The sequence below is a fragment of the Passer domesticus genome, chromosome 11, assembly GCF_036417665.1.
Source record: "Passer domesticus isolate bPasDom1 chromosome 11, bPasDom1.hap1, whole genome shotgun sequence".
Classification (NCBI taxonomy): Eukaryota; Metazoa; Chordata; class Aves; order Passeriformes; family Passeridae; genus Passer; species Passer domesticus.
The window spans coordinates 22,461,978-22,488,050 of NC_087484.1; the positions used below are offsets into that span (position 1 = coordinate 22,461,978).

Sequence of the window (26,073 nt, forward strand, 5' to 3'; positions counted from 1 at the left end):
TTGACACCAAATATTACAATGTCTGAAGCAGTTAAGCCTTGTCATTAATTTTGTGCTTATATTTAATCCCAAATAGACAGTGATTTTGTCATGTAAAAAAATGGCTAATTTTGGAATATTATGCTAAAACACCACACAGAAGTGCTTAAAACATTTCTTTTTTTGTGATTTCTAGGTAAGGAATTTTGTCTTTGATTAACAAATAACTGAACATGGAGTTGGATGTATCTAGAGAGTTTATATTCAGCATGGCAATAAAAACATCCATTAAATATCAAAAGGAAAAACATGTTTTGAAACACTTTTGATATTTTGGGTGGTTTTTTTTGTTCTTTCTTGATGGAAAAATAGTATAGTTTTTAGGGCTTTTTTTTAGTTCTCTAGTAAAACATTTTATTATGCTTTTAAGACTTAGTGAGTTGCTCTTCTACTCCTGAAGATGTTTTGCTATGCTTCACTACTGAACCTCCATTAAAAATGGATAAATCCTGGAGTACCTTCCCTTGGAGGGTAACTGATTGGGTTCAGTTAGCACGCAGGAGATCTGAAACTATTCTCATTGTTCCCTGCTTTCAAAAACTACCAAAAAGAAAAAAAAAATTAATTCTTATTTTCTTGTTTAGTATTTTTTTCAAAATGCTGCTGTACTTTAATGCATATATAGAATTTCCTTAGGTGCTTTTTCATTGGAATTAATTTTGAATCAGACTCCATTACTTTAATATGGTATTAAACCAGTTTTTTACTGTCTCAGGAATTGTGTTCACATAGCAAAGGTGTGCCAAGAGTTTGGAAACCCCTATTTGATTAACAGTGTGATAGATTTCACATGTAATTTTTTTATATCATGAAAGTCTTTTATCTGTGGACATCTGAGGAGATGTTGCACACTAGCACGGCTCTTAAAATTGTCACACCAAACAGTCCAATTTGTGTCACTTGAGGAGATGTAGTACAGAATTAACCCTTTGTTAGGTGAGTTTATGTAGTGCTGCTTTCCTAGGATCTGTTAAATTTGGCAGGGACTAATTTATGTGCTGGTTTTCCTCAGAATTAGGTAAAAGCCAAAATATTTGAGATTCCTCTAATTTTTGGATGCTCAATTTCAAATTCTAGGCAGTGGTTTTGCAAAATGTATAATAGTTCTTGGTCACTAAGGTGTGGCAATGGGAAAGTGAAGGAAATTGTCCTGATTTAAAAGGCATGAGTTTGTTTCACCCCTCAGCCCAACTGATCTGTGAGGTTCATGCAAAGTAGGAGGGGGAAAAAATCACATGTAACAAATACTGAATTTGTGATAAGACCTTCACAAAGCAAGACCAAATAATTCTTTAATAACAATTCTGTGACCTTTAAAAACTTGGGGTTTGAAGGCTGTGAGCAGGGATTTGGGTTTGTGAGCAGTTGCCCTCAGTTACACAATTGCCCTGTGCTTTAGCACTGGGCAGGGATGGAGCCTGGTAACATTTCCAGCATTTTTATTTGGAGTGGTTTGCTTTGTTTGCTTTGATTTCTTCTGTTTGTGTGGATTTGGGTTTGTTGGTTTTTGGTTTTTTTCTTTCTTACTTTTTTGCTTTTTTGCTTTTCTTTTGTGAATAAAGTAGAACCTATTTGTCCTGGAGGATTAATTCCAGTTTTTCCTCTTCAAAATCTGTTTTGGTATTTTGATAGCAAGAGAAAATGAGACTTGCAAAGTAATCCCATCTACTTGAGACAGGATTATTTTCAGAGGCCATCAAATGAAAGAATCATCACAAACAGGTCTTTTTATGCTGTAGAGCTCTTGTGCAAAGTTTTGATGTAAATGGGGTGCCAGATTAGTTCAGCTGAAATTGCACAAATGCTCTAATGTGTTACAGAAACAGCAAAGTGCAGACTTTCCAGTCTTGCTAATATAAAATCAAAGTTGTACTTCTGTAATCTACTAGCAGCCAACTATCTTCAAACCACTCTATTTCTAAAATAAGCAATTTGGCTGTGGTGGCCATTTTCTAGTTGTATGGCTTTGAATAAATGCTCTTATTGGCACAGCGTTGGAGTGTCACAAAAGCACCCCTTTGGTTTTGCACTATAAATTTGAAGATAATTTCCTGCTTTTACTTGTGGGGTAAAAAGAAAATCGTAAGTTTCAAGTGCTTCCAATTTTAGAATTACCTGTCTTGCATTTGCTGAAAAGCGTCATTTAAAAACTTGTTTTGAAATATTGAAGTTATGAACTTGGTTGCTCTTTTTCAGCCCTTTATTGTGTGCACTCTGTTTTTAGGTGTGCAGGCAGGATGGGCTCTGACAGAAAACAGAGGTTTCTCTTCAATTCTGGCAGTAGCAATGCCAAAATCTTTTCTGTGGTCGCTCCTCTCTGGGATATTTTGTCCTTGTCTGACACCTAGCATGATTCAATTCCAGTTAACTTTCTGATCACTCCTGTGCCACTTTATCAAACATTTGGAATCTCCTGATTTCTGTTACCCACAACAATCACTGCACCTACTCATCCCTAGCTTACCTACAAGATTTAGTGCATATTGAATGTGTAACTCATTTATCACAGTGTGGTGATGAATTTACTCCATACACCCCTATTTGTCTATGAAACATCTCCTATGTACTGAAATCATGCTGGAATTTGAAAATACTGTGATAATTCAGAAAAAATACAAGAATTTTATTCTGTTAGCTGGTATTTCTCAGTGTGCTCACAAATAATGGATAATGGAAGTGGATTTATCATGTTTAACAGCAGAATTTCTTGTGCATCACTTTGACTAAATGCAATAAATATTATACTTGAGCCAGGTGAAATGTTATATAGCTAGTCAAGAATCTGCCATGTGTATTTCATAAGCCCATTTTCAGGTTTTGAAGATTTTTGGCAAAAGTAGGTGCTGATCTCATTGCAGGTTTGCTGGCATTTTTTTTTCCCCTGTCAGGAAGGTTTGGGTGATTTATGGCAGCTTTGCCTTCTTATGATCATTTAGCTTATTTCCTGTGCAAGGCAGAGTAATGCTGGCCACAGGTGCAGGCTGGGGGCTGTGAAGGGAAGCAGGAAACCTCATTGCCCTCTGAGGGTTGCTGAGGAAGTGGAGAGGGAGGTGTTGAGCTCTTCCTCCTGAGATCCAGTGACAGGACGTGTGGGAATGGCTCCAGCTGGGCACAAGGAAGCATTCCTTTACTGGAGAGGGGGTCAGAGCCTAGAACAGGCTTCCTGGAGAGGGGGTCAGTGTCCCACGCTTGTCTGTGTTCAGGAGGCATTTGCACAGTGCTTTTAATATAAAGTTTCAACTTTTGGTCAGCCCTGAAGTGATCAGGGAGTTGGACAAGGTGTGATCGTTGCCAGTGATGCCTTGTGAAGGCTGACCTAGAACAGAGACAGGACAAAGATAAAGAATAAACCAAGGATTTATTCAAAGGATCTCCTCAATGGATTCACCTTGGGCAGCACAAGAGCCCAGCCAGGGCTGCACCCAGGATGAACCAAAATGGTCATAAAATGCACGACCCATCACAAGGTCTCTCACTTTGATCAGTTCTGCTCCATTTGCATATTACAGTTAATTGTCCAATTCCAACTTTAGCCCATGCAGTCCCATCCTGCTTCTTTTTCTCTCTTCAGCCCACGTTGTTTGTGCTCTTGGGCCTGAGATTTGGATCATTTGTCCTTGGTCCCCAGCTAGAGCAGGAATTGTTTTGTCTCCTTACTCTGTGCACAGAGCTCACCATCCCCTAATGTGAAGCCCAGACCCACACACTAAGGAAGCACAGAATGTGAAAAATTTAGAAGCTAAAACCTGAGGCATCACCAGTCCCTTCCAAAAGGAACAGTCTGTTTTAACACTTGGAGGGAGTTACAGTGTCTGCCACTCTCAGTGGCCAGCAGGAGCAAGCAGAATCTCTCAGAACTGTGCCTTGCTTAATTCCCAGAGAATCTCAAATATGCTCCTACCTCCAAGATCTCAGCTTAGCCATGCTACTGAACCAAATAAGGATGATTGGGGTGCACAGCCATCTGCATGGCATCCTGAGCTGTATCTTGTACTGCATTTGGGACTTGGGTCCTGATGTGGGGACACGAGCTGAAATTAGGTAGAACAGATGATGACCACTGCTGACTTTGGAGTTGATGGGGGACCTTTCATTAGGGTGGCTGGTGATATGCATCTGCCTCACACGAGCTTTTCCATCTCCTGGAAACTCAGTGTAGATCTTTGCAACATCTCCAACTTTTTCCAACACAGGCTTTCAGTTTGCCCCATGAGCAGTGCTTGGTGATATTTTCTGCATTTAGAAAATGGCCCAGTAGTTGTCAGTGTTTTAAAATAAGTGCTCAGAAACTGTTTGTGACAATAAGGGTAAGAGTGTGGAGACATTTGGGAATGTGGATCTCCCAGCAGTGATCACTGGGAAGGTGAGCTGCTGGCCTGAAGTGCTACCCCATTCATCTTCCTAAAAAAATGAGTATATGACAGTGTGTGACAACTGATCTGTCACTGGGAGGAAATGCTAATCCACATCTAGCAAGCCCCTGCAAGTAAAACAAAGCCTTATGTACAGGAATAGTTTTAAAAACAGAATTATATATTAATGTGAGAGTACCCTTTAAATCAATTTCTTATGTTGTGTATTTAACTGCACAGTGGCATGTCAAGTTTGTCAAGAGACAACTCACTTCCTTGTTTATAAACATGACATCCCCTACAAAGCCATGAGACTGGACTTGAACCCTGGGAATCAAACTGTGAAAGATTCCTGGAGAGAACATACAAAGAGATAGCTCTCACAGCTTTGCATAAAATAGTTTTTCTGTGGTTAGCAATAACTTACTTTTAAGGCCCATTATTTCAGGACTCTTGAGAAATACTTGGCTCTAGCAGGAAATGAGTTTTTCTGTTTCTTTTTTATTTTATTTTTCTCACAAGTGATTTATGGCTCTGTGTGTTACTGCTGAAGCAATGCTGCCCAATATCACAGGATGGGTACAGATGTCTGCAGAAGTTTCCTTTCACCTATTTCATATCTTTTCACAATGTAATTTTGGACAGACCCTAGAAGGTCCAGTGCTTCAGCTGGACTGTTTTCCTTGCTGGAAAAGATAATACTGAGCATTCTTCTTTCTGACATCAGTGCCTTTTACCTTGCTAATGCTGCAGTAGCTAAAAACTGAGAATTGGAACTGCTGGATGGATGGCCCTCCTAACTATTCCATTAATCTATGGGAGGCCTATTTTACTTACAAGCTGCCCTGCCACATTCCTATGCCTGGCCTCCTTTAAGCCTGGCATTTAGGTCCAATTGTTTAAAACAATCTCTTGTTCTAGCTGGTTGGGGTGAAATGGAGCTATCTGTCAATTTGAAAAGGTCACTGGCTGTGTCAGAATGACAGTGATTCCAAATTATCCATTAATCTCCCAATTTAAAATTGTCATCCTTCTTATTACAGCCAGCCAGCCACAGAGGCTAAAATAGACCTCTTCTCTTACACCCATGACCAAGCAGCATCTTTATTAGCTGGCAGATAAAATTGGCAGTGCGTCCCAACATTAAATATTCATTGACCGCTCTCTTAAAAAAATGTCTGCTAACAAGTTGAGAATATATGAGAAAACAGCCAAAGAAATTACAATTGATTTTCTTGTCTTATCTGCCAAGATTTCGGCCATATGATTAGTGTAACACACTCAGCATATTCCTGTATAGGTTTGAGTCACAGGGTGATCTGTGCCAGAGACGCTGTGCCCCCTTTTGACATTTTGGCTTTTTTTTTTTTTTTTTTTTTTTTATTTTGGGGACCCACACAAGGGTAAATTAGTGTATAGAAAGTGTAATTCTCCATGGAAAATAAGATTTAAAATAATAGCTTTTGCATTGTCAAAGGAATAGCTCTGGAAGATGGATAAAGTCCCAGATAAGGGGTTCAGACCTGAAAGAGGTTTTGTTTTCTCACACAGGATGATGATGTGGTGCTGATGAAGTTTAAGAACAGGGGAGAGCTCTGGGCCAGCTGCTGCTCCTGAGGGGAGTGAGGGCTGAGACTCTGCTTTTCCATGTCTGTCATCCATCCCCTGAGCCCCAGCTTCACTGCTGCTGGTGTTTGGAATTTAAAAGTTGTAACTTGGGGGCTTTATAAAGTGGTTAAATGGTGGGAACATGGCAGTGCCCCTGTTGTGAACAGAAGTGTAATCACCTATCCCTGCAGTGAAAATCCAGACAGCTTTGGGAGGTGTCTTGGTTTGAACAGACAGGTGTCTGCTAAGGAAGGCAGGAGCCTCCCTTGAAATGGAAAATGAAAATCCCCTCCCTCTGAATTATTATAATTTTGAAATTAAGGGGCTCTCAGGAAAAGATATGGGAATAGGAATAACAGTTCTTTCCTAGGAGAAGTTAATAAACAAATGTAATAGTACAAAAAACCCCCAAACCACTGCCAGAGTCAGAACATGCCCTGTCCCCCTGTGTTTCAGGGTGGTGGCACAGCCCCATCCCATGGGGGCTCAGCCCTCCTGCAGTGCCAGCTGTGCTTCTGCTGGAGCAGGGATCCTGCACAAGGCTGCAGTTTTCCTCTGCAGCTCCAGGGCTGCTGGAGATGGGCCTGCTCTCCCTCTGGGAATGCAGGGCAGGAGAAAGCTGCTCCTCTGGGAATGCAGTGGGCAAAGGCTGCTGTGCTGTTCCAGGCTCAGATTGGATCCAGGTAGGAATGCTTGGCTCCTGCCCTGGGCACAGCATCTCCCCATGGGATGCTGGAATTGGATCAGCCCTGCAGGGACACTCAGTGGCCATGGACAGCAGAGATCTCCTGGAGGGAGGATTGGCTGTGGGAGAGATAAAGAAAACTGCCCCATGAACAGCAGAGAACTGCCCAGCTCTGACAGATGGGGACAGAACACACACCCCAGCCACCTCTTGCAACCTAAGACAGGATGTTGTGTCCTTATGTGATGCCCATTTATACAGAAAATCTTATAAGCTAGGGAAGTGTAAAGAGACAAAATTCAAGGCACACCAAAAGGCAGAAGGCAAGTGGTCATTTCATACTCTGAGGAACAAAAAGAGTCTGCATGGATACTGACAACCAGGCAAGACTGAGTGCAAATGGTAATGGATTTATAAACCTCAACTCAATCCTTGCTTATGCAAAATTTTGAATGTGTCCAAAGACAAAGTACAAAAAGAAGGCTTTTTTTGCTCCTTCGTTGCAATGGCCATAATGTGTTCATAATGTATTCATTCATGGCAGACAGCACGGCAGGTATTGTCTGTGTACCCCAAATAACTGTTGTGCCCCAAGAAAAGGACTGGTAAGACTTTCCATTCAGGTCTATCAGATAAAGGATAAGTTTATTTTATAACCAGCCAGGGATGCAGAAGCTGGAGGTTGACTGCAGCTGTACCAGTTAAACTTTCTTTTCCAGGTGTGCAGGTGCCAGCCCTGTTCAGCTGTCCTCTGACTGCTCTTATATGCAGTTTGTTGGGATTATGGAAAGCAGGATGTCTGCTGTGTCACATATTTTGTCTGTTTCCAGTTCAGAGATATTTGACTTCCAGGAGGGAATGTGTGTGTATTTTTTGACTCTAGATTTTTTCCCCCCTGTGTCTTTTGCAAGTTTAATTGCTCATTAAAAGTCACAGAGAAGCACACACTGGCACCATGTTTTGATGAAACACCTAATGACTTTGAGCATGTGATTTATGGACACAGCTTAAGTTACATGGGGACTTGTGTCAAAACAGGCCAGAGATAAGCTTGCATTTATCTATGGAAGTTAAGGGATAATTATGTAAAAGCATTGCATTTTAAAAGAAACAAAGACAGACCTGTGGGAAATGCATTTTCACAGCATGTATTAGCAAAGCCCAATCAACCTCCTTGTGGGAGGACAATTAACAGAATTAAAAGTTGGAATTTTAATTATCATACAAATTAGAGGGAAATTAATCAGCTTGTATTTTATGACTTGACTTGGCTTTGAGCATTGCTGCTCGAATTTTATAGCAAAACTTTGATTAATTGAGACACTGCATGAAAGCATAAAATCCTGACTTAGGTAGCATTTTAATGCCTGGCTCAATTTCCATCTGCCAGCTACAGTAAGGGAAGCAGCAACAATGAGTCGATGCAGAAGCCAAGCCTTTGTTTGCCCCAGCAGAAGTGTCCAAAACCATTTCTCTGCATGTGGCCAAAATTGCTTTTTCTAAAAACCTCCTCTTTTTAATCTTCTAACTACTCTACATGTTGGTTTACACCTTCCTAGATTCAAAAGTTTGAGATATTCACTGACTCACTTCTAGTTCATATATTAATCAAATATATGATTCACTTCCATTCAATATTAATCAAAGCTGAGCTTTTTCTTTGGTTTTGGTTTTTGGTTTGGTTTTTTTTTGTGGTTTTTTTTTGTGTGTGTGTTTTTTTGTTTTGTTTTTTGTTTGGGGGTTTTTTTGTGTTTTCATTTTGGGGTTTTTTTGTTTGTTTTTTTGGTTTTTGGTTTTTTCCGGTTGGTTGGTTTTCATTTTTTTTAGGGTAAATGTTGCTACCTTGTGGGTTGTCAAGAGTGAGGAATTTCATGTGAAATCTAAAAGCACCTACAGGCTTGGGTGGGACCTTTGGAACTGCTGCCCCAGACTCAGCAATGCCCTGCCTTGGCAGGTATTTGAACCTTGTTTTGGGTTTTGCTGATCAGGATTTGAAAGCAGCTAGAGGAGTTTGTGGCACTATGGGAGGATGGTAATTTCCAGTTCAGCTGCTGAAAATGTGGGTTTGATAAAATATTTACTCCTTTTTGATTGTTCTTTTTCTCCCCAGTGACAGAATTTGAGGTTTGGTTCCAGACTGATTAAAGAGTCAAAACCTTGAGTGCTCCTTTAGTAGAAAATGGGAGATCTAGATTAAGGTTCCCTACATAGAGAAAGGTGCTGAATTTGGTATTTGCACTTTTATTTTTCTCTTCCCTCCTCTTACTCTAGTAAATATCTGTCAGGTTGGGTCTGCAAATTCTGAAGGGTGGTCTTGCCATATTTGACATAGAAAATCAAAGAAGGCCTAAAGCTAAGCTCAGCCCAGGAAAAAAATAAATCAAACACTTTTCACTGCTTTGTTTGGGTTGTAAAAATAAAATTCAAATAACAAAGTCTCAGAAAAAGCAAACCTGTTCTTCAGTCAGACACAAAGCACAAACAGATTGTAGAATAAACCAAGCTGCAATTTTATAGGGTCTCAAGTTAAAAGAGGTATTTAATTATGATGCTGGATTTAGTTCAGAGCTCAAGTAATGATCTAGGAAGCTGGAGAGAAGCACTGGAAATGACTGTGTGCTAATGAGGACCCCAGTCACAGCTTTCTGTGCTTGTTAATTTGCAATCTATGTGGAGATCTGTTGGCAAGCCTATAAAATGAGGTTTTGCAAAAGTAATCACCACTTCAAAGTCTGGAGATACAGCCTGAGGAAGCAGAAGCATGTTGACTGTAAAATTTCCACTTTGAACATTGTTTGGAAAGTTGACATTGTTGCTTCCTACCTGCTGAACTGAGGGAGGCAAGTTGTCCTTCGTACCAAAACAGATATGGAGTTCACCATTCCAAAAGACAGCTAACAGGAGTGGGTTTTGGCAGCTGTGTCAGATATGCCAGCTAACTCAACATTTTTAATTTAGAAACACTAATATGTTTGTGGATTTTTGGCTGAAGGGCAAGGGTTCAGTCCATTTGCTGAAGCGCTGTGGTGAAAGCATCCTCTTCTCTGCTCTGAATGTGCTGCTCCTCAATACTCAGCATTTTCTGGATTTGATCTGGGTATGATATAATGTGTGTTTTAGGGTGAATCCTTTGACCACCTAAAGATGAGCAAGGCCTCCAAAAGAAGTCCTTAAAGCATGTCCATGGAATAAGATGATGAAAAAACCTGAGGCAAGTGCTGTGTTGTGTTCCCTATAGAATGCCACTTTGGTTTTGAGTGGGAAAATATGGTAGGTAAGCCAAACATGCTACTTCAGACTCCCCTGAGTAGAGGCAAGCCCTCCTCTCCTCTCCTCTCCTCTCCTCTCCTCTCCTCTCCTCTCCTCTCCTCTCCTCTCCTCTCCTCTCCTCTCCTCTCCTCTCCTCTCCTCTCCTCTCCTCTCCTCTCCTCTCCTCTCCTCTCCTCTCCTCTCCTCTCCTCTCCTCTCCTCTCCTCTCCTCTCCTCTCCTCTCCTCTCCTCTCCTCTCCTCTCCTCTCCTCTCCTCTCCTCTCCTCTCCTCTCCTCTCCTCTCCTCTCCTCTCCTCTCCTCTCCTCTCCTCTCCTCTCCTCTCCTCTCCTCTCCTCTCCTCTCATTCCACAAGGCTGCAGCATCAGAGGGACAGAAGAAAGTTAATGGGCTGGTAAAGGTCCAAGGATTTACTGCAGAGCAGGTATTATGCAAATCAAACGATGTGGCCATCAGGATCTGTACAATGTCACACTTTCTCTTACCTGTCAGTTTACTTTGAGTTACGTTGAAAACAAAATGTTCTTTTGTCAAAAGTACAAGTGCAACAGGATTACTCTTTCTTTTCCAAACACATGGGTTTTCAAGCTCAGCCAGAGAAGTTGAGTAAATTGCAGCGTTTGAGTACAGCCTCAGCAAAGGCTGGTGGGTGTAGATTAGACAGTTTCAGCTGGAAGGGACCTGCAGTGACCATGCAGCCCAGCTTCCTGAGCAGATGTGGCGCAGAGGAGTGCCAGACCCACAGCTGGTTCTGCACAAGTCACTGCCCAGACTGAGCTCAGCAGCTCTGCCTAGAGAGCTTGAGATGTGTGAGCTCAGGGGGGACACTTCTCTGGCCGTGTCCCTTGGGGCTCATTTGGGAAACTCCAGACTCTGTGCTGTGGCTTGCAGGGGCAGTCTGGAGAGGAGCTTGCTTGGCAGTGACAGAGGCATCCTGCTCCAGGACAGCACACGTGGCTCAAAGTAATCTCTGATCTGAATAGTAAAGGCAACAGGTTGCAGCCTGGACCCAGTGGTTAAGGGAGGGAGAGGCTTAGTTTACAAGATAGAGTTATATAAATATCTCAGGCTTCCACAATTGTATTTTTTAGGAATTATTTTGCCAATGGTGCTTTCCACTATGTTAAATCAATTGTCCCTGTCCTAAAAATACATTGAGGAATCCTGAGCTGTCATCCATTTTATCTGGGGAAATGGACACATTCATGACCTCCAGCCTTGCCACTGTTTGCTTAAGCACTAAAAGGACTCTGAGTTTTCCACCAGAGTTTGAAATAAAGAAGTCATTGACCCCTGTGTGAGATGAGGGGTGCCACTGCATCCATGTGGTGAAAGGAGCTCCATGCAGGGGACTGAACAGCAGAGTGGGGAGCAAAGCAGGAACCTCTGGGCTGTCAGTGCTCCTTAAGGGAACTTTCAGCAATATCCCTGCTCCAGGTGTCAGACAGAGCACACCTGAAGGCTCTGCAAGGCAGGATGCTGCTGGAGCATATGGTCCCTGGCATTCCCTTGGCAATTTGAACTCCCTGTGGGGCTCTTGGTGCTTTGCAGCTTCCTTGCTGTGGTGGCCTGGGAACACTATCTAGTTGTAAGTCTGGAAATGAAATGCTTACACCATGTGGCATTTGTTACTTGAATAATTTTTTCTTTTAACTTACACACACTCTTAATTTTTGACATGCAGGGTCACTTGAGATGTCCTCTGAAAACGAGGGGGTAGCTGACTCCTGTGACTTGATTTAGCCCAGCTGGCAAACTCAGTTAGAAATCAGGAACTCTGTTTAAAAAACAGATGCTGCAACTGAACCTAAGTATTCTGTGGTAAATGGAAGTGCTTTTTAATTTTCTTTTAAGTACTGTGTTTTTTTGGAAGCATCGGGAGTTTGTTTCAAGTAAGACATGTACGTAAATGTTAGAAAGTTTTAAGTGTGCTTACAAAATGGGAAACAAAGCCAACATAAATGAGAAGTTAAATAGTTTACCCTCACTAGAGGGTAAATGTAGGGTAACTGTGACAAGAATTTCCCAAACACAGTATCCATGTGATGACTTGGCATCCCAGCATATGGCTTACATTAAAGTAAGCCCTCCAATTCTGTACTCCAGATAATGAAGTCTACTTTTCCAATGACTGTGGAAGTAGTAATTCCCTTATCTAAAACCATATGTTAGAGGGGAAAGAATTCCATTCTTGCTAAGTAATTACTATTGGTAATTAATGAAGTACAGACTTGCCTGACTAGAGTATAATTTTCTAACGTCACATTATTTGACAGATGCAACCCATGTTTAGAGTTATGTTTGTGAAGCAGATCCTACGAAGTGCCTGGTCCTGACCATTCATGGAATATTAGATTAGGCAGGCCCTAAATGCACTCAGGATTCCAGGTCTCCTGTTCCTTGGCTGTCCCTACTGTTGCACACAGTTGGGCTTTTAGGCCCTGCTTTCAACCATCACGAGCAGCATTGTGCAGTGCAGCCTTATCTTGAGATCTGAGAACTCAGATTTTTAGTAAAATGCCCTTTTCAGCTCCAGGACTGTTTAATGGGATACTCACTGGAGCGGATACAGATGGGTGAGAGTCTAAACTTGAGAACAGAAGCAATGAAAACCTTGGCTGGGGAAGAGGGGAAAGTTTGCATGGTGCCTGAGTTCTGACAAGAGTTTGCTCCAAACGTCAAACAAATTCAATTATCATCTCTTTAACAGAAATCCTGTAGAGCTTGCTTGACTTGGGGCCAGCTGCAACTGTTGTGAAAAGTTTTCATTGTTCCATGCCTACTTCAGACTGGAACTCTCCCTTCTGAACTGGGGATAAGGCTTGAAGTGCTCTGCTTTCATCACGTTTAGTTGAAGTGCACCATTACATATCTTCTCTTTAGCATAACTTTTAGACAGCACCCACTGTCCTCTGCCACTGAATGGTGGCATCAGTGCTCAAAAGCTGGCCTGAAGGCTGGCAGGTTTTCTGACAGTGTGCCTTTGATGGGGTCTCTTTCTGCTCTTAGTCATGGGGATGTTCACAGCTGTGCACAATGGCTGGGGTTGTGCATTCACTTGGTAGCACCACTCAGTAAAGACCAGTGCTCTCCTGGCAGGTGTGGTGATCTTTATATTTTGGGAGAGGGTTTAGAGCTATCTCCTCCAGCTGGGCTTGTCTCCACAGGAAGCTCTGAGTACTGGGCTGTGTTACAGGTATGTCATGTGCTCTTTATTTTATTAATCCTGTTTGACTGGGGAAGCACAATGTTTTAACCCAGGGAAAAGGCATTTGAGGATGTCTCTGAACAATGTTTGCTGTGTGAGATCTTCTGTCATGATTGGCTGTTGTACCAGTTGCAAAGTTACTTCATCTCAAGCAGGATCAAACCATTGCTCTTGTACTTTTAATAGACTGTATTTCTAGTATGGCATATAATAGGTGGGATTCCCTGATTTTTATATCAAATATTGAAGGTGCCCTGCTTTGTAAAACTCCTGCAAAACACTAATTAAGTGGGTCCTAAATGTGTAGTTTTGTCTTCATGTTTCCTAAAAATAACCAGTTCCTAGTATGCCCTAATATCTTCCTATTAATGAAGGACATAAATATTTCTATATAAGAATCACACAATTACAAAGACTTTTTTTTTAAAATTTGAACTTATCTAAGAGGGGAAAAGCACGGATGGGTGAGATTTGTATTAAGTTAGAAAGATAATTATAGACTGCTGGTGTGAAAAAGTTTTACTCCTTTGAAAACCTGTGATCCACCTCTTCATCCTGAGATCCACATTCCTACTAGCTGGAGGCTCCTAACTATGCATCTGTACACTTTTTCTACCCAGTAATGGATGGGAAGAATATATGCCACATTATCTTCTAATACTTTGAATGCCACGGATTATGGGGAGAGCTCCATGCTAAGGCCTCAGCCACCCTCAAGGAGGTATTCCACCAACAGATTTCTGAATATTAGGCTGCTAGATCAGGCTGAAATAGGAGAATTTGGTTATGGGGGGGTACTGCTGTGGAAGTAATTTTACCTGCCAGAGCCAAGCAATTGAATGAGAAAGGCATTGTGTCCTTGTGTTCATTCTTAGTGCTACAGATGGGTAGGCAGCATCCCTTTTCCCATCCCTTTTCCCATCCCTTTTCCCCTCCCAGCACAGTAAAACCAGGATGCCCATCTCCTTTGGCTGGGGAAGATCCACATTCCGTGGGCAGGGACATGAGCTCTGCCCAGGCTTGGTGCTACAGGTGATTCAGCTGCGCCACTGAGGCTATGCTAGGACAGCACTCTGCTGCTGTTACACTTGAAATTGCTTCTGCTTTCTCCACATCTTGCTTTCAAATCCCCTTTCCCCATTCTGGTCATGTTTCTCCAGCAGTATTTCATCAGTGGGAGTTCCTGTTCCCTTGGCTACAGTGTGGTGACCAAAGCTTGCTTTGTGAGAGGTGCATTTGGAAGTAAGAAAAAAGGCAAACCAAAATTGTGGAGTATGTTTTTTTACTCAGTGGTGTTTGAAGTTGCAGGTCTTCATGCTGTGCTAATTAGCAGATCTCCATAGAAATCTGAATCTACTGTGATTTTAATGGAAGAAAACTGTATTGACTCAAGTTTCGCAGTCTCATTTAGCCTCTGCTATTTGAAATTATGACTCTGAGCCATATCCAGGTATGAGTCTATTCCATGTTGATTTTAAGGAATTGCTATGTAGAACACAACTGTTCTCTATTCCAGATAATCCAGTACCTCCAGACTGATGGATAGAATTTATTTGCATCTTTTTCCTCCAAGCTTGTTCTTTGTTCACCTTTAATGTTTTGCATTTGCAATGCTTGTTAGCAAATTATGCTCAAGTAAGTGTATGGCTTCCCTTGTTCTTGAAAGGATCCTTGCTTACCTGGCTATATTGAGAGGGTTCATCATAACTTTGATGTAAATTGGGTTGATATTGATTTATGTTCAGATATATGTTACCATCTTGAAGGCTTAGGTCAGTGCATGCTGCTTTTGGAATGCAACATGACTTTCTAAAGCTAATGCTTGTTCCTTATCCTTGTGCATTAGAATTTGAGGCTTTCTCAAGTCCTCCAAAGTCAAACAACTTGCTAAGAGGAGCACAATTGCTTTCAGTTCTATCTTGGTGCCTAGGGCCGTAAACATGAGAAGCAATTAAATTTAATTTGTGAATTCTGTTCTGTTTTCTGTATCATCACATTCCCAGGAGGCTGCTGTGATGGGAGCCTGCTCTCCTTACTGGTGTCTGCATTGCCTAAAGATGTATATTTACCAGTCAACATTTTTCACAGGCATAGAGTTTTCAAGGCATTTTCAAAGTGCTGGAAGATGAACCTAATCCAGTAACACGTGTGTGGTTTCTTCCACTATGAAAAATTGTGCATCTTCTAGGCTTAAATTATGAAAGTGAGAAGAGGACTCTTAACCTTTGTAAGTTTTTTAGTTCCAGCAGTTTTTTGCTTGGATTTTTTTTTGTTTGGTTCTGTATGAAGCTGAGGACAATGTAGAAAGGCTTGAATCTCACTGTACAGATTATAAACTCACTTTAGCATTCACTCAAACCTTGAGAGAATGGATATGTGGGCCCAGAAGCTGTTTATACAACCATCACCTGATACTATTAACACTTACATGAAAAGTCTAGACAGCAGATGTAATGGTTTTCTCATAAAGAGTGTGTAGAAATTAAAAAATATTTTCTGGTAGTTGTGCAGATGAATCTACTTCTTCCTAAATTTACAAAAAAAAATAAGGAATCAGACTAAAAGAGGGCAAGTAACTTGAACCAGATGAGCCAAAAGAAAGAGGAATTTTAAGTCAAAGTTCAAATTTCTCATCGCTGCCGTGCAAGACCTCTCAGTTCTCTCCGTGGAATGAGAAAGAATAACTTATTCATTTGCACTTATAAGATTTTTTATTGCAAGTTAAATTATCTTTTTTTTACTCTAGGGAAGGTTATGTGTAGTAATTGATATCCTCAAAAGAGAAATCTGTGAAAGGTACAGCTATGTTATGTGTTAGTTAAAGGTTAGTATTTTAAAAGAGGGAAAAGAACCAACCAATTTTTCCCTGTGGGGAGAGGAGATACTTGCTATTTCCATGTGCGACTGTCTTATATAATTTTGAATAACTTATTATTCCTCCTCTAACACTGTCTTTCCTCTTTCCCCACATTAGACACCAATACAATACAGATGGTAAAGGATAAAACACTTTCTTGGATAGAACATCTGGCAGTTTCATGATCTCCACAAGCTGCTGGCTTCTCAGCAGCCTAACCCAAGGGTAAGCTTGAACTGACTGACTGAAACCTGCCTTCATCTGCATCAGCTACTTGCTTTTTCAGTGAGGATTTCATCTTGAGAAGCCATTTCCTATGGTGAAAAACAAGAGAGAGTTTTGCTTTCAAGTTTTATAGAAGGCAAATATTTTGGATTCTGGCTTCTGTATTTCTGCAGAGATTTGTGTGATCTCACTGGATGCTGAGTGCTTATGAAGACACCAAAGATATCCTTTGCCAATGCTCTTAAGTAAGTATCAGATTGTGTTTTATTGTGTGCTTGGTTTCTTCTTTGAAATTCCATGTATGACATAGGAGAGCTCATAAACTTTATTAAAAAAAAGTGTGTGCAGGTTTTAGTTACTCTGCTTTTTAAACTTACTTTTTATCTAAAAAAAGTCACATCTCCCCAGTTTACCCTTTTAATGAGGTCATCCCTTCTAATTAAAGAACTATTGAGGAAGAAGCCTCAAAATATGTCAGAAAGAAGCTGACAATATGTGTTGCATTTAGGCATTCCCATTTCATACACTCTGTCCTGATTTTATTGAAATTATTGTTTCTTTTTTATTTCTTTTTTCTTTCCTCTGTTAATGTTCCAATAACAAAACATTTTGCTGAATAAAATGACAAGGGAAATCTGTGCTTAAATTCACAAATTAGTGTTCACTCTCCAACTGTGATCTGAATTATTGTCTGAATCATGTGGGTGAAACACCTATTTCAAGAGCTGGCAGGATTTCTCCTTTATTTTTGCAGTGTGTATTTCAGTGTTTTTAGCAGAAGATTAATATATATAATATCTGTCAATAGCAGTAAATTGTCTAATGATATGCTTACCATCCTCACATGGGAAACAAAATGTTCTTTTCAACTGCAGATCTTAGGGGCTATGTTTGTATGATAAACAGGACATTAGTGTAATTGCCAATTTTGCTTGTGCTGCTATGCCATAGAAAATGGCTGGATTTCCAATATGGTTGGGAGTTGAAATATTTATCTGAGGAAGCCAAGTGCAGCCTGCTTGCAAGAGCCAGACACAGCAGATTAACAGCAGTGAGGTTGGTGTTTGAATCAAATGTCTGGGACAGCACATCCTGGAATGCTCCCCACTCCTGACAGCTGGTTAAAATGCAGAAAGGATCCATTTCCTGTACTGGCTACATGCTTAAACCTGGCCATCCAAGACCTGGATTAATTGCTTGGCAGAGTTTTGGGGTTTTTTTGTTTGTTGTTTTTTGTTTGTTTGTTTGGGGGGTTTTTTTGTGGGTTTTTTTTTTTTTTTTTTGTTATGTCAGGCTTATTGACAGGAAATTACTTGGTAAAATCTCTTGAAAACTTAGGACAAACACTGACAGTATTGCTACAGGTGCTGCTTCTGGCTGGTTAGAGAGTGGCTCCCCCAGTATCAGGCTTTGCACTGTGGCAACCTAAAACTGTACCTTGATATGGAAGCAGCATTCCTGGTTGTTGCTTCACAAAATCAAACCTGCTCTCCTGGAATCAGTGGCTGGCCTTGTCAAAGCCAGCATTTTGCAAGTTCCCATGTGAAAGCAATCCTGGTGTGAGCAGTTCATTAGTATCAACAATCTATTCCTAGATAAAAAAAACAACTTGCACCTGTATAAATTGTTTTTGCACCATTAGATAGAAAAATGAAAACTATCTTTCACAAACAATTTCCCTGTACCAAGATACCAAGAGTTTGTGCGACCAATCAATGTAGAATAACAACTTGTTAATGACCAATAAATTAATTGGCAAGAAAACTACTGACCAAGTGGAGTCCCACAAGAGGTCTGTAACGCTGTCTAAAAAGGAGTTATGTGAATAAAGAATGGCCTTTTTCCACCATAAAGAAAATGGAGTTCCATGTGATTTGTTCCCATAATACCTGGTGGTACTTGAGTGGATGTAATCTACAGATTTTTCAGGTTTAGACAGAAATATGTAACACAAATTGAATTTCCCACTCTCTTTCAAGGGTTGTGGATAAGAATAAGAGTTGCAAATTAATGCCTCTGTTGTCTTAGTGGATGTAAATGTTGCTCCAAGCAGTTTCTTACAAACCAAGGAAAATGGCAAGGGCTGTATGGATAAACACATGAACAACTCTGAATGCTTCCTGCTGTGCAGTAGGTGCCCTGGGGAAACCTAGAGCACAGAGTTCCAGCAGCAACAGCCTGGATCCTCTCTCCTGGAAAAGCAGGGAAAGCACTGGTGGTACCTTTTGGTGCTCTTCTCTTTACCTGAAGTAAGGTAGAAAAAATTTTATCTATGGATCCTCCTGAAGCTCTGTGCAGCTCACTAGCATCCATGTGAGCCAAAGTCAAGTCCAAGAAAGGATGCCTTCTGCAGTCATTAGCTACCTTGGGGTTCATTATACTCTAATGCATGGAATTTCATATTGTAAAGCACAAAAAAATAGCCTTCTAATATGGAATTTAAATTACTGCTTTTTAAAAGCTTTTCTCATGCCAAGTATTTTTTCTGAGTGCAACTTGTAGCTGGCACATGGAAGGGAAGGGGAGAAAATATGATGATGAAGTGGTCTGATTTCTTTCACAGGAGCACCCAGGAATCAGTCTGACTTCTGTTAAACAGCAGTTTCGATTTTTCCCTTCTCAGCCTGCTGCACATCAGGCAATCTTTTCAACTCTCATTCGTCTGTCAGGCATTTCACTTATCTTAGAGCCAGTAGAAGGCTTTAGACCTATGATTTTTCTTTTGGTGGTATAATGCTATTTTAAACACATTGTCTTAGTCTCAATTTGGAGGCATTTTCCTCCCTCTTCTGTAGGTGTTCTCCTGGAGTTTGATGGTCAAATGTTGTAAGAGTTATCACATCAGTGCTTGTCCCATCTCTTCCCTAAGTGATTGCATAGGATGAGCAGAATAGGATGGATAATTGCCTATTGGATTCTGGTTAGTGAAGGTCAAGGTAGTCTCTGCCTGGCCTACCCTGAGCTTGTCATACAACTCTGTTATTACAGAGTTTATTCAAGCCTATAATCAGCTGAGTTTCACTGAGATGGAACCATCTGCTTCACTGAGTAGTTTTTTTGTGGCAGTGTGGTCAGGCTTTGTCTACCCTTGCCAGGATAGGTGAAATGTCCACAGATTTTCTGTTCTGCACCCATTTTATTCTTAGTTCTTTGACTTTCATTTAAGAAGCTGGTTTAAGGAAAGAACAGAAAAGCTGTGTGGTGCAGTTGACATGGTGGAGGGGAGGGATGGCATGCAGAGGAACCTGGACAGGCTGCAGAGGTGGGCCTCTGCAAACCTCCTGAATTTCAACAAGGCCAAGTGCAAGGTGCTGCACCTGGGTCAGGGCAATCCTGTTACAGAAGTACTCCAGCAGAGAGTCCAGCTGTAACATTAACTTCCAGCAGGTGTTTGAAGGGGTTAAGACAACAGTTTTTAAACACAATCCCACTCATGTCTCCAAGCTGGGTGGAGAATGGGCTGAGAGCAGCCCTGAGGAGAAGGACATGAGGGTGTTGGTGGGTGACAAGCTGGACACGGGCCAGCAGAGTGTGCCTGCAGCTCAGAGAGCCATCCTGAGGTGCATCAAGAGAAATGTGACCAGCAGGTCAGGGGAGGGGATTCTGCCTCAGCCACAGCAGGCAGCTGGAACAAGATGATCTTTAACGTCCCTTCCATCCCAAGCCATTCTATGAGGCAACTGTCACTTAATGAATGCATGGCTAAGGACGAGTTTTTTCCTGTCTTGGTTTGAAAAACCAGGTGTCTGCTAAGGAAGGCAGGAGCCTCCCCTGAAATGGAAAATGTAAACCCCCTGCCTTCGAATTATTATGATTTTGAAATTAAAATACTCTCAGGCAAAGTTATGGGAATAGTTTGTTTCTAGGGAAACTAAAAAATACAAATGTACTGGTACAAAAAAGAAAACAAGCCACTGCCAGAGTCAGAACATGCCCTGGCCCCTGTGGGTCAGGGTGGTGGCACAGCCCCATCCCATGGGGGCTCAGCCCTCCTGCAGTGCCAGCTGTGCTTCTGCTGGAGCAGGGATCCTGCACAAGGCTGCAGTTTTCCTCTGCAGCTCCAGGGCTGCTGGAGATGGGCCTGCTCTTCCTCTGGGAATGCAGGGCAGGAGAAAGCTGCTCCTCTGGGAATGCAGTGGGCAAAGGCTGCTGTGCTGTTCCAGGCTCAGATTGTATCCAGGTAGGAATGCTTGGCTCCTGCCCTGGGCGGAGCATCTCCCCATGGGATGCTGGAATTGGATCAGCCCTGCAGGGACACTCAGTGGCCATGGACAGCAGAGATCTCCTGGAGGGAGGATTGGCTGTGGGAGAGAGAAAGAAAACTGCCCCATGAACAGAGATAACTGCCCTGACAGATGGCAAATAGAATACACACTTACCTTACAATCCAGGACATGTCCTCACTTAAATTTCCATCTACACTACAGGAGTGTAGTGCAGCCTGGATATGGTAGCATTTTAAACTTATGTCTAGGATTTTTAAGTGTACTTTGGCAATATTGTTCTGTCAAGATTATATTAGTCCCGTTACAAACTTGTTATCAGGTCTGCATAATAAAATTAGTTGTGTCTGCATGGAAGCTGGTATGAAATCCAACCACACTTTAGAATATCTTGAGGCCTTGGAGAATTCCATATATTCCAGTAATGAATTTCATAAGCATTAATTCTTGAAAGTTGTGTTTAATGTCTGTCTGGCCTTGGCCAAATCAAAGTCAGACCCTAGTCAGCCTGTTTAAGCTAAAAGATCTCTGGGGAAGATGATATAAACCACTCTCTGCATGTGCTTTTGAGGCTGCTTGAAAATTCTCTTTGATGCAAGTTTTAGCCTCGTCTCAAGGGTCTGCCTTCTGAGTAGTTCAAAACCAGCTTTGCTGCTTTTTTGAGGTTTTACAGTGAGGTGAGGGAAAATCTTTTAGATTTTAGGTTATAGAGTCTGTGCTAAGGAACTTAAAATTGTGGCACAAAGGCTGGAGCACTTCAAAAGTGTAAGAGGCTGGGTCACCACCAGTCCTTTGAACCTTGGCAGCCACAGAGGATTTTCTAGAAAAATATCTTCTGCTGTTTCCTCAACCACGATATTAGAGAAGTACCAAAATAGATGGATGAGGTTTTAGAATTTTGAAATCGTTTCAGTGCCAAAATGTCTGATAGAATTCTCTGGGATTTGGTGGGAATTTGGGATGAGTTTTTATGGGATTTTCTGTGAGACTTCTGGTTTAGTAATACTGACTTACATATGGGAATTATTTTCTCTTTATCCAACTTGGATGTGCAATTCACTTTAAGAAAGATTTATCTTGAGTTTTGGCACTCAAGAGGTTTACACAGGTTGAAGGTGACCTGTGTGGAAGAAGTCCTTAGTGTTGCTCTTCCTGAGCTGCTTTCAGGTGACAATCCTTGTAAGTGAAATTTTGGTTTCTGAGTCCAAGTTCAGCCCACTGATTTCTTGAAAATACCTATTTCATAAGCTAGTGGCTTGTGTCACAGCCTGAAAAGAATGTTTTTAAGGTTTTGGGGTTTTTTTAGGGAAGATATATTCTACACCTGCCTTTCAACCTTCTGTCCCTGGGGCCTGCTATTTGATTTCCAAGATTCAGACCAACTCTCAAGGGAATGTATGATACCCAATGTGTGCACTGCTTCAAGAATTATATATTGGAAACTAGAAAGAAACACTTTAGTTGATCCATGAAGAAGAGAGAAGTAATAACAAGAACTAAAAATTAGTCTGTGCCTGTGTAAAACATCTCTTGCTGCTTTAAGTAATCAGAGGGAATAAATTAAATTATGTGGGCTTTAGTGAAAGACAGCTTAGCTGTCTTCAAATACAAAACTCCTCTTTAATTAATGTGTTCTGAGCCTTTGTCAGTGTGGAAATACTTTGTCAGTGTGGAATAAGTATTTAGCTGGTTATGAATTTATATTGAAGAAGAGAATCTGCAGTATTATATCTATGTGTTTGCTTCAGCTTCATTTGGAAACTCAGAGCTCTTACGTCCATTCGGAGTTCTTTTAATGTCAAAATTTTTTGTCATAAGAACAACTTAGAAAATGCTCCACTTGAACAATTCATACTGTGTCTTCACATGTGATATTCTCTGCAGATGTGGTCTCTTTTAAGAAGGGAAGAGAAATATATTCCCTGCTTCACAGCTGAAGGAAACAACTGTCTCTCTGGAACAAATCAGTGGTTCATGGTTGAAATTGCTTGAAGAGGGTGCCTAATACTTTGTTAACATCCTCTGGTTTGGGGCTCTTATACTTGAAAACAAGAGGGTCACACTGAAAATAAACCAGGCTCCACATCTGGCTTTTCCTTCAAGAAACCTCTCTCATGGTTATGTGAGTGAACTGCCTGCCACTAACAAGTTGCTGACTTTTTTTTAATATGCTCAACTGATTGTGAAGTGACAGTCTCTATTTTCTGCTCTCCCTCAATGAATAAGATGCTTACATCTGGAACTGGGGCCTGCTGCTACAGAAAATGCTTTCTGCATATTTTCCTCCACAGAAGATGGATGCTATATTAGCCAGTGGCTCTGGGTTGCTCCTTCTTACAAACAAGGTGCAGGTGGAGCAGTGAAGTGCAACTTTTCAGTCTGGGGTAAATTTTGTGCAAAATTTAAATAAATTTAGCAAAGAAAGGACCTCTCTTGTGGACTGAGAAGGATTGCTGGATGCTTTGAGCTCTTTGACCTCTGCCACTGTGGAGTCAGAGTAGAGGAAATGGCATTGGTAAGTCAGTACATTAAAGTACTGAGCCTTCCCTACACAGACATCATTTGTGTTCCTGGCAAGAAAATTCACTATCTCTGCAGTGGATTCAGTTATTCATGCCTGGGGAGGAGGAGAAGAGGAAGGCAGGGAGTTAAAACAGTTCAGTGTATACAGAAATCAATGGAAAGATTCACATTTACTTCAATGGATTTTGGATTTGGAACTTAAACTGTCTTATGTGGTCTCTTCAATAAAAGACCTTCTGTTTTTCTACTTGAGCAGAAGTTCTTGAAGACTGAACTGAACTTTCCCCTCAAGGTGCTTGCACTGTAGATTTATTACAGTTGCATTAAAGCAGCCATTTCTGTGTTTTTAATGCATTAACAGGCTGCCAGTTGAATAAGATTGTATGTTTGGGTGGAAAAGAAATCTAGAGATGTGCTACAGACAGTGCTTGGAATGGTAATGAGAATGGCAGCTCATTAGGATTAGCAATGCAAAAAAGGTTCCAGTTAATGAACAATGAAAACATTTTGGCAGTTGCAGGGTTGATTATTGCAAGGCTGTTCATGCTGCTATAATTTAAGCATCTAACGTGACTGTCCATTATCAGCTCAGATTTCGAGAGGTTTATTATTCCATCAAAACATTAATTCTGTGCTGTGAGTTGGCATGGAAGACAGGCAAGCAACTAAGTTTCATTATATATATTTGATAGAGGCTGTAAATGAAGCCAGCAGCCAAGTTTCTTAGGCCCAAATTAAAATGCCTGTTATCTTATTCTGATTAGAAGGGCTTGAGAGAGACTGCATGGGCATGGGCAGATGATGCTGCTGGAGAGGGTCTCATTCAGTTCGTGGGCAGGCACAGCTCCAACCTGTCCCACTGTCCCAAGGTCTGGCTGTAGGAGATGAGCCTTTCTGAGCTCCAGCTGTGGTTAAGTGGCTCTGACTGAATTTGCTTTTTGATGTAGAGCAGTAGAATTTTACTGCTGCTGGAGATGGTGAAGCCTGACTTTGCTGGCGCCATGGAAAACAAGGGCTCTGTCCCTGACATTAGGGAAAGGCTGGTTAGCACTGGGCTAAACTTCACAGGAAAGTTGCTCAGGAGAAGAGTTGGGGATAACAGAAGAGATGGAGAGAGCAACTGCTGACTTAGGTGTCCTCTGCATGATAGTGCAAGCTGAGGTTCTAGTCTGACTGAAAATCCAAGGCTTCAGGCTATTTGCTTTTCTGGCCTTCTTATTACTTTGGTTTTAATCTGATGTGAAACCAAAACCACTTCTGAATTCACAGTCAGCTCTAGTCAAAGCTGGTTTTCTCAGAGTTGGCAACAATTACTGGCAACTTCTAACAGAGTAAAAATGACCACAAGTGCCTAAAAATAATGCTTTGTTAATAACCCAGGGATTGTTCTGTGGGACTTGAAGGATCTTGAATTTGGAGGGAAGATTTCCCTTGACTTCTATTTTCCACTCTGATTATTTTTCAATTTATTTACTTCCATCTGAATTACACATCCTCTGTCTAATGGGGCTTTCACCCAGCAGTCCCCAGTGCCTGGCTCCCCTCTGCAGCAGATGGTGTGAGTAGCCTGGCCCTGTTTCCACCATCAGTGAGCAGCAGAAGGTGCTGCCAGGTTGTTGGATGCTGTGGATGCCTTGTGGTTGTTACAGCTTAGCTGTAGAAAATTATGCTCCCTGACAATTAAGTAGCACAGTTGGTATTAAGCAAATGTGAATATTATTGTCTAGAAAATGGTATAGGGCTCTAATCAATGTGATTTTCTTATTGCTGTGAAATTATCTGTGAAAATACCAGCTCAATCTGATTCTTTGGTAAACTGTGTGCATTATTCCATGGGATGGTTAAGTCTGGGCAGAAGATTTACTTTCCCTCTGATGTGGAGGGGTTTGATCACTTCCTCACCAGTTCTGCCATATTAATTACCATTATAATCACGTTTTGGGTTAGAGTTGGCAGCATTGTCACTAGGTGTGAGTCAGGTTTGATGTGCTTTGTGATGTTACGGTTTTACCAAGGAGATGGTCCAGCAGTAGCTGGGTCCCTTCTCATGCTGATGTTGATGGGAATTTTGGACGATAATTTTTTGCTGGATCTTAACCACTCTAGCAAATTATCTGGCATCAAGAAAAAGCTGCAGTCAGAGTGTATTCATTAAGATCTGTAAAAATAACAGTTTTGCAATACATACATTTGGCTTTGATGCCAAAACTCTTTTTGACTGTTATTATTCTGGCTGAATTAATCCCTTAGTTTCTTTGAGCTGAGGCCTTTGTACAAAATACTGTCCTGATGTAGATGGACTCAGAAGTGGCTCACAAGCATAAAGATGCACCAGCACAACAGCAGCATGCAGATCCTCCGACTCCCTGCTGCAAAGGCCTCACACAGGGAATTTTAGCCCATGCTCCTTCCTTCCCTTCTGCAGACCATTCTCATCTCTCTTTGATGGCACATTGGACAGGGTCAGTGCAGGGCCAAAAAGTTTGGCTTTAGCTCTGTCTGGGGTGAAAATGGGGATCAGAAGTGGTGTGGTATGGACAGGCTGTCTTGTTCCTGTTTCTTCCATGATGGGGAGGAAGTAACTGAGATGCACAGAGGGAAGGAGTTGAGGTGGAAAAGAAAAATTACAGATAGCAAGGAGAGCTCACAGGAACTGTGAAGATTGCATACAGTAGCTTGGAAGCTGTTAGTCTCTAGCCCAGAGGAAGTTAGAAGACATGTTAAAAGGTTCCCTCCATTGGGAAAGCCAGGGTGAGTAGCCAGCATTCCTGCATGAGCCCCCCAGTTTAGCCCTCAGCTTGCTAGGTACTGCTGCTTTTAAGTTGCATGTTATTATTCTCACTTCCTGACCATGCAGCAGCTGAAACAATCCAGTGACCTTCAAGTAGCTGCCAGCTCACCTGAATTGTGTATTGCACATAGCTGGTCATATGGGAATAAATCACACAGGACTCCATTTTCTTCATGATGGAAAAAGGCCATTCTTTATTCACATCACTCCTTTTTATACAGCGTTACAGACCTCGTGTGGGACTCCAATTGGTCAGTAATTTTCTTGCCAATTACTTCATTGGTCAGTAACAAG

General features: G+C 41.5%; 1 long non-coding RNA gene across 1 annotated transcript in view; it reads left to right on the forward strand.

The window, feature by feature from the left end:
• The window catches only part of LOC135309629 (uncharacterized), a 96,261-nt gene that overhangs the window by 593 nt on the left and 69,595 nt on the right, over positions 1–26,073 (forward strand). The window contains exons 2-5 of the long non-coding RNA XR_010369825.1: positions 14,463–14,610; positions 15,249–15,387; positions 16,135–16,242; positions 16,416–16,487. This is a non-coding gene — a long non-coding RNA (uncharacterized LOC135309629). The remainder of the gene's footprint in view (positions 1–14,462; positions 14,611–15,248; positions 15,388–16,134; positions 16,243–16,415; positions 16,488–26,073) is intronic.